The sequence below is a fragment of the Sparus aurata genome, chromosome 17, assembly GCF_900880675.1.
Source record: "Sparus aurata chromosome 17, fSpaAur1.1, whole genome shotgun sequence".
Lineage (NCBI taxonomy): Eukaryota > Metazoa > Chordata > Actinopteri > Spariformes > Sparidae > Sparus > Sparus aurata.
This window is the reverse complement of record NC_044203.1, coordinates 4,674,483-4,682,658: the sequence shown is the minus strand read 5'-3', so window position 1 is coordinate 4,682,658 and position 8,176 is coordinate 4,674,483.

The following is an 8,176-nucleotide window of genomic DNA, read 5'->3' as shown; positions in this document are numbered from 1 at the left end:
ACGAAGGGCGAAGACGCTGATCACGTTAATGAGTTCTCACAATAATGATCAACAATGACATAACAAGGTGGGAAACAGATAATACCAATATTTAAATTTACATTTTAAGAACAGGCCTGAGGGCTACTCATGTGGTCCTTGGGGGCTACCTGGTGCCTGCAGCACTGTCTTAGTGACCCCTGCTGTTATAGTTATATAGGAGAATAAGGAGCCCAGAACAAAGTTTGTAAGTTAGAAAGGCTATTTGGAACGAGGCTGACACCACAAACAAACAAAATAAAATTATGACAAATATTGTGCTGTCCTTTGAGGACAGTTTGTTTATTCAATTTTATTAAATTGCATCAATGAAGATTTTCCTTCAGATTAAAATTCCATCCTGAAAATTGACATAGTGCACCTTAGAGAGTAAATGTTGCCTTCCTGCTGGTACAGATCCTCTCTCCTTCTGTTCCCAATATCCCTGTTAAATTACACTTTACATGAAACCTTTTCTTTCCACTTCATAGGTGACCTCGTTGACCCACTGTAACCTGCTCATTACTGCCACTTTCTGCAGTATGAACACATAACTGGTTGGACAGTCTTTTGGGGATAGACATTTTAAACTACTTATACACTATACAAACACTCCTACGTGTCCTGTTATCTCTTCTGAGGTAAATGAGAAAACTGTTCTTCAGGTAAACCCTTTGATCCCCACATTGATTTTCCTAAAACAACTATTCTCAATTACATTTTGTTTGCAAGTGCTTGATTAACTTTGTATGTACTGTGTGAATGTTGCTGGTGTATCCGGATCCAACATCTGCATGCAGAGCTGACTTGATGCATCCATCTGCTGGCCTTCTATCACTCCTCTGTGGAGAGCGTACTGACGTACTGTCTGGGTGTGTGGTACGCATGCTCAACAGCCGAGGACAGGAAGGCGGTGCAGAGGGTCATAAACACTGATCATCGGCTGCCCTCTGACCAGCCTGGAACACATCGCCACATCCTGCTGTCTCAGGAGAACCAAGGCCATCACAGGAGACCTCTCACACCCTGCCTACCCCCTGTTTGATCTGTTGCCCTCTGGGCACACCAGCAGGCTGACAGCTTCTTCCCCTGGGCGAACTACAAATACGAACAGATACCCCCCCCCCCCCCCCCCCCGCCCGACAAGAACAAACCCAATCTACCTCCTCCTACCTCCCTTTAGCACCTTAAAGGGCTATATATATATAATTAAAACTGCGAGCAGTGATGAACGGGCCCTCGCAGTCCGCGCGCATGTCGGGGCGTGCTGCCGTCCAAACGCGCCGGGGCTGAAGCCCCGTTGCTTGATCGTTGTTCACGGAGGCGGCAACCGCCTGCGTTTGGGACAGTGCACGCCGGGGGTGAATATCAGCCTCTTCTCCCAACGTGTGTTTGTAACGTGGTGGGTTGCCCCTGCCAGTATTAAGCGCTTTCAGGTGAAGTCAGAACAACTTCCTGCCATCCACAGACATCCAAATGGACCACAGGTGAATGATTTCTAAAACATTTAGCAATCGGGTACGTTTTGACAATCGATTCTGCACTGTTATGTTGTTGAAGTGTTACGGCCTTCTCTTTGCCTTTGTCTGGAATTCAGGCATGGACACCTGTGTTTTTGCAGGGAATAGATTGGAAGAGGGACAGAGAAGGGGGGGTTGTGGCTTGCAGTAAACTTCCTCCGCCCTAAATTCGAATCCGGGTCCACTGCGTATGTGGCATGCACTCTAACCACTCGACTACCGGCGCAGCTAAGACACTGCCTTCTGTTGTCACTGTGAAGGCAGGAAGGCAGCGCATCATAGGGGAGGATGGAAGTGGAATGCCACAGATTTAGATAGGTAGTGGAGTGCAGCCAGATGTGATTCTTCCTTTTGGAAAGGGACAGCGGTCAAGTGACCAGGTTTGACGAGCGTCCTGCACAGTGGCGCCCCCAGAACATTTTCAATGGGGGGGCCAAATGGGGCCAGTGACAATCTTAGGGTGGCACACCAAAATGGTCCTTGTGGCAACTCAGATTCAGCTCCAGTCTGTGGCTGCGTATTGCATTCCCCTTGACTCTTTTTCATTAAAGACAATATGCATCCAACACATTTACCTCAAGTTTGAGAAACACACAAACATTTCAGAGAAACACAAAAATGTAGTTGTTTCTTCTTCTGCTTCTTGCGCCGACTTCCCGTCAGACTGCACACCTTTCAGCACATTAGCACCCCCACAGGTGGAGATTTAAATTACAGTTCCCTATTGAGCCAGCACCTTAGTCAGTCAGGGAAATTGGTGGGAGCACTGGGGAGGCCAGTGGGGTGGCCAGCAATTTTCCAGGGGTGGCCATGGCCCCCCCTGGGGGCGCCACTGGTCCTGCAGTAGCGGTGTTTAACCAAAGAACTCACTCAGTTGTTTAAAATGGCAGGGGAAAAGTAGGTCAGAATCACAACTCCACACATCTTGTTTTGTACCACACTGACAGGGCAGACACAACACACAAATGGCATTCTTAGCAAATTGGCTTGATTGAAAATTGTGTGCTGTGGCTTACTACCACTGACTTATCCATTATGTTGCTCTAAACATTACCCTTCAATTATTCCATGTTGTAATGTGCAATTTAGACAAAACTACCTGCAAATGCAAAGTACATCTGACTATGTTTGTCATCAATGCACATAAATGAGTGAAAAGTACTGCTTCACTTGCCTTCTTTCAAAAATGTATTTATGGCTGTCTATCAATGTCAAGCTTTTGATCTAATTTCTGCTTTGTTTGCTAGTTTTTATTCCATAAAGTGCGTGAAGCCACATTTGGAAATTTCAATAAAATCTGATAAATATGAGGCTGACTTCCTGCAATGGAATGTAATTATCTAGAGGTCATCCAGAGGTTGCTAAGCACAAAGGATACCTGTGACCTGAAAGACAACAATGCCATCTAGTGGCGACTTGCATCACGTACACCATCAATTCACGTGCTTCTAAGCAAAATGTACCACTTCCTGTTGGACTGAGAGTGTGGGTGTAAATGAGTCATTTGTGCATCTTGTCATAACACACCTGCGTGCCAAATTTTATCCATGTACATGCATGTAGGACACCCAATTTGCCTGAGATAAAACTTACTTCATGTTTCCAGTGGGTGGCGCTATGGATATGACACAGCATTGATGCACAGATCGTGACCTGCGGGCTCTGTAGCGCCCCCTAATGTTCTTCCCTGCCTTCCACATGCGCGTAGACGAACGAAATTCGCTACGCAGATTCATCATGAGCAGACGCACAAAAAAGTCTGGGGGGACCATACTGTCACTCCAACAGGAAGTCAGTTATTTTGATGTGTGGCGGAATTTTTGACAAATTCATGCCTACTTTGAAAATTATCTTGTCCTAGAGCTTAAACATCACAGTCTTCAAATTAACTCAAGAATTTTCTTCATGTCTTGAAGAACAAAAGTTATGGAAATCATTCAGCTGTGCCAAACTTTAGTGGGCGGTGCTGTGGAAACCATTTTTTCCTCACGCCGTCAAGCATCGAGGCTTTATAACTTTATCATACAATTTCCTATCCACACCAAACTGCTCGTAACTGTAGAGGCTGTCTCCCAGAACAAATCTCAGCATGAATACTTAGTCTGCCATTTTGCTTTTGGCCGCCATGTTGAATTATGCCAATCTTCGTACTTAAATTATCTCCTCCTACAGATGTAACGCTACCGACTTCAAAGTCACTCAGTAGCATCCTGTGACCTTGAAGATGAAAAGTTATTAAAATCTTTATCCTACGTCATACCTGCTGGCCACAGTGGAGCGGGCAATTCGAATCCTTCGCCGTAAAGCATTGTGTCCTCATAACTTCTTCATACAATTTCCTATCTCGGCCAAATCTCTCAGGAATGCAGAGGGAGTCGCCCTGATGAGATCTGTGTAGTCATGGGGCGTGGAGGTGACGTGTGGGCTCTGTAGCGCCCCCTACTGTGATGCCCCGCCTCCTACTTGTACATAGAAGGACGAAAATTGGTACGCATATTCATCATGACCAGACGCACAAAAAACCCATTTGGATGCTTATTCTCACTCCAACAGGAAGTCAGTTATTTTGATGTGTGGCAGAATTTTTGAGAAATTCATGCCTACTTTGAAAATGATCTTGTCCTAGAGCTTAAACACCACAGTCTTCACATTAACTCAGTAATTTTCTTCATGCCTCGAAGAACAAAAGTTATTAAAATCTTTCAGCTGCGAGATACTTTAGTGGGCTGGGAGGTGGAAACCATTTTTTCCCCTCGCGGTCAAACATCAAGGCTTTATAACTTTAAAATACAATTTCCTATCCACACCAAACTTCTATTAAGTGTAGAGGCTGTCTCCCCAAATAAATCTCAGCATCAATACTAAGTCGGCCATTTTGATTTTGGCCGCCATTTTGAAATATTGCCAATCTTCGTACTTAAATTATCTCCTCCTACAGATGTAACACCACCGACTTCAAAGTCACTCAGTAGCATCCTCTGACCTTGAAGATGAAAAGTTATGGAAATCTTTATCCTACGTTATACCTGCTAGCCACAGTGGAGCGGTCAATTCAAATCCTTCGCCGTAAAGCATCGTGTCCTCATAACTTCTTCATACAATGTTCTATCTCGGCCAAATCTAGAGGGAATCTAGAGGGAGTCGCCCTGAATAGATCTGTGCATCAATACTGTGTCATATCAATAGCGCCACCCACTGGAAACCCACTGGAAACATGAGGTAAGTATTATCTCATTCAATGTTGGCGCCCTACATGCATATACATGAATGAAATTTGGCACGCATGTGTGTTATGACAAGACGCCCAAATTACTCATTTACACCCACACACTCAGTCCAACAGGAAGTGGTCAATTTTGCTTAGAAGCACATTCATTTATGGTGTACGTGATGCAAGTCGCCACTAGATGGCATTGTTGTCTTTCAAGGCACATGTATCCTGTCTGAATAACCTCTGAGTAATTCCATTCAATTCCAGTAAGTCAGCTGCATATTCATCAGATTTTATTGAAACTTCAAAAGGTGGCAGCACGCACTTCTTGGAATAAAAACTAGCAAACAAAGCAGAACTTAGATCAAAAGCTTGACACTGATAGACAGCCATAAATACATTGTTGAAAGAAGGCAAGTGAAGCATTATTCTACACTCATTTATGTGCAGTAATGACAAACATAGTCAGATGTACATGGCATTTGCAGGTAGTTTTGTCTACATTGCACGTTACAACAGGGCATATTTGAAGGGTAATGGGTAGAGCCACATAATGGATAAGTGAGTGGTAGTGAGCCACAGCACACAATTTTCAAATAAACCAGTTTGCTAAGAATGCCATTTGCGTGTTGTGTCTGCCCTGTCAATGTGGCACACAACAAGATGTGTGTAGTTGTGATTCTGCCCAACTTTTCCACGATGAACGCAGTGGCTTCCCCTGCGATATGAAACAACTGAGTGAGTTCTGTGGTTAAACACAGCTACTGCAGGACGCTGGTCAAACCTGGTCACTTGACTGCTGTCCTTTTCCAAAAGGAAGAATCACATCTGGCTGCACTCCACTACCTATCTAAATCTGTGGCATTCCACTTCCATCCTCCCCTATGATGCGCTGCCTTCCTGCCTTCACGGTGACAACAGAAGGCAGTGTCTTATCTGCGCCGGTAGTCGAGTGGTTGGAGTGCATGCCACATACGCAGTGGGCCCGGGTTCGAATTTAGGGCGGAGGAAGTTTACTGCAAGCCACAACCCCCCCCCCCCCCCCCCCTCTGTCACACTTCCAATCTATTCCCTGCAAAAACACAGGTGTCCATGCCTGAATTCCAGACAAAGGCAAAGAGAAGGCCGTAACAGTTCACACAACGTAACAGTGCAGAATCGATTGTTCAAAACGTACCCGATTACTAAATGTTTTAGAAGTCATTCACCTGCAGTCCATTTGGGTTTCTGTGGATTGCAGGAAGTTGTTCTGACTTCACCTGAAAGCGCTTGATACTGGCAGGGGCAACCCAGCGCGTCACAAACACACGTTGGGAGAAGAGGCTGATATTCACCCCCCACGTGCACTGTCCCAAACGCAGGCGGTTGCCGCCTCCGTGAACAACGATCAAGCAATGTGGCTTAAGGCGGAGCGCGTTTGGACGGCAGCACGCCCCGACACGCGCGCAGACTGCGAAGGCCCGTTCATCACTGCTTGCAGTTTTAATTCCATTCAATTCCAGTAAGTCAACCGCATATTCATCAGATTTTATTGAAACTTCAAAAGGTGGCAGCACGCACTTCTTGGAATAAAAACTAGCAAACAAAGCAGAACTTAGATCAAAAGCTTGACACTGATAGACAGCCATAAATACATTTTTGAAAGAAGGCAAGTGAAGCATTATTCTACACTCATTTATGTGCAGTGATGACAAACATAGTCAGATGTACATGGCATTTGCAGGTAGTTTTGTCTGAATTGCACGTTACAACATGGCATAATTGCAAGGTAATGTTTAGAGCCACATAATGGATAAGTCAGTGGTAGTAAGTCACAGCACACAATTTTCAAATGAGCCAATTTGCTAAGAATGCCATTTGCGTGTTTTGTCTGCCCTGTCAATGTGCCACAAAACAAGATGTCTGTAGCTGTGATTCTGCACAACTTTTCCGCTATGAACGCAGTTGCTTCCCCTGAGATTTGAAACAACTGAGTGATTTCTTTAGTTAAATAAGACAGAACACAGCTGTAGTTAACAGTCAGTATGTCAAGCGATCATGCTGTTTCGCATACTTTGCCTCTGCTAATGTTATGTTGGACATTGTTCTGCTTATTCCAACGATAATAATATACTGCATTCAGCTTTCTAGCCTTTTCAGACATTCTTTATTACCGACAGGAGGCACAGCCCACCAAATCGTAGGAAAACCTGAAACGGAAGGTGTTGTGTGGGTAGCCCGACGATGGCGTGCGTCAACAGCAGTAAGCCCCGACGCGCGCGGACTGCGAGGGCCCGTTCATCACTGCTCGCAGTTTTAATTTATATTACTATTTGTTCTATGTGTTGCTTTTTTTAATTTGTTGCTACGGGAGCACCCTCAATTTCATTGTACTCTCCTCTCTACAAGGACAATAAAGACTATTCTATTCTATTCTATTCTATCTAAGACATAAGAAAGATGCAATTTATCATAATAATGAACAATAGTGTGTTGATTCACCTGAGGAAAGACCTTTTCTATTTCGAAATCCTTCCATCCATCTGCTCCAAACAGGACTTTATATGTCCTGTTTGTTCAGTTAGTGAAACAATATATATTTCTGAGTTTGTATTATTACCTCATCAATACTGCAATTACCAAAATTCTGACTTGGAATTTCATCTAAAAAAATCATCAAGTCTTCATTTTCACCTCATCACTCACTCTAACTCAAGTATCTACTTTGGCTCATCCTTTTCTGAACCCACGCTGAATGTTGCACAATAACCCTCTCAGTTCTGTTCATGCAGTAACTACAAACCGCTATCATCTCCATCCATCAGTGCTATGGGCTTTAAGTTACCAGGATTAACAGGAGCTTTCCCTGGCTTGTTGAATGATATATCCCATCATCCCTCCAGATTTTATTAAGAAGTCTTAGCACTGATACTCAATGATTTTTTATGATTTTTGGTGCTCTCAAACCACACAGTGCATTGCGTGACACATGGCCAGAATCATGGAAAAGGTGATAACTGCAGTCCGTGAAAACGTGATACTGGACAGTGCAAAACTGATGGGAGCACAGATAAATACCAGCCGCTGCCATCTGAAAATCTTTTTTGCCAATAGGCTGATGCAGTCTATAAGGAGACCATATGCCAATAATAATGATAGGCCAACAAATCGGTGCATCCCTACACATTAATTATGCAATCAAACATTAGAATTCTTGCATTTTTAACGAAGTTTAAGTCAAAGTGTAACGATCTGGTTCCTGTGGACATGGCATATTTCCAGGTAAATGGTGTGTTCCTCTGACAGCCTGATGGATACGGCAAGGACAGTCGAGCTCTTCCTGCTCCACTTCTCCTCTCACACATTAGAACTTTGACCGTTAACCAAGTATCTGAACACCATGGAGAGCACATACTGGTAGTTTATTTAACAAAAAATAAAAATAGTC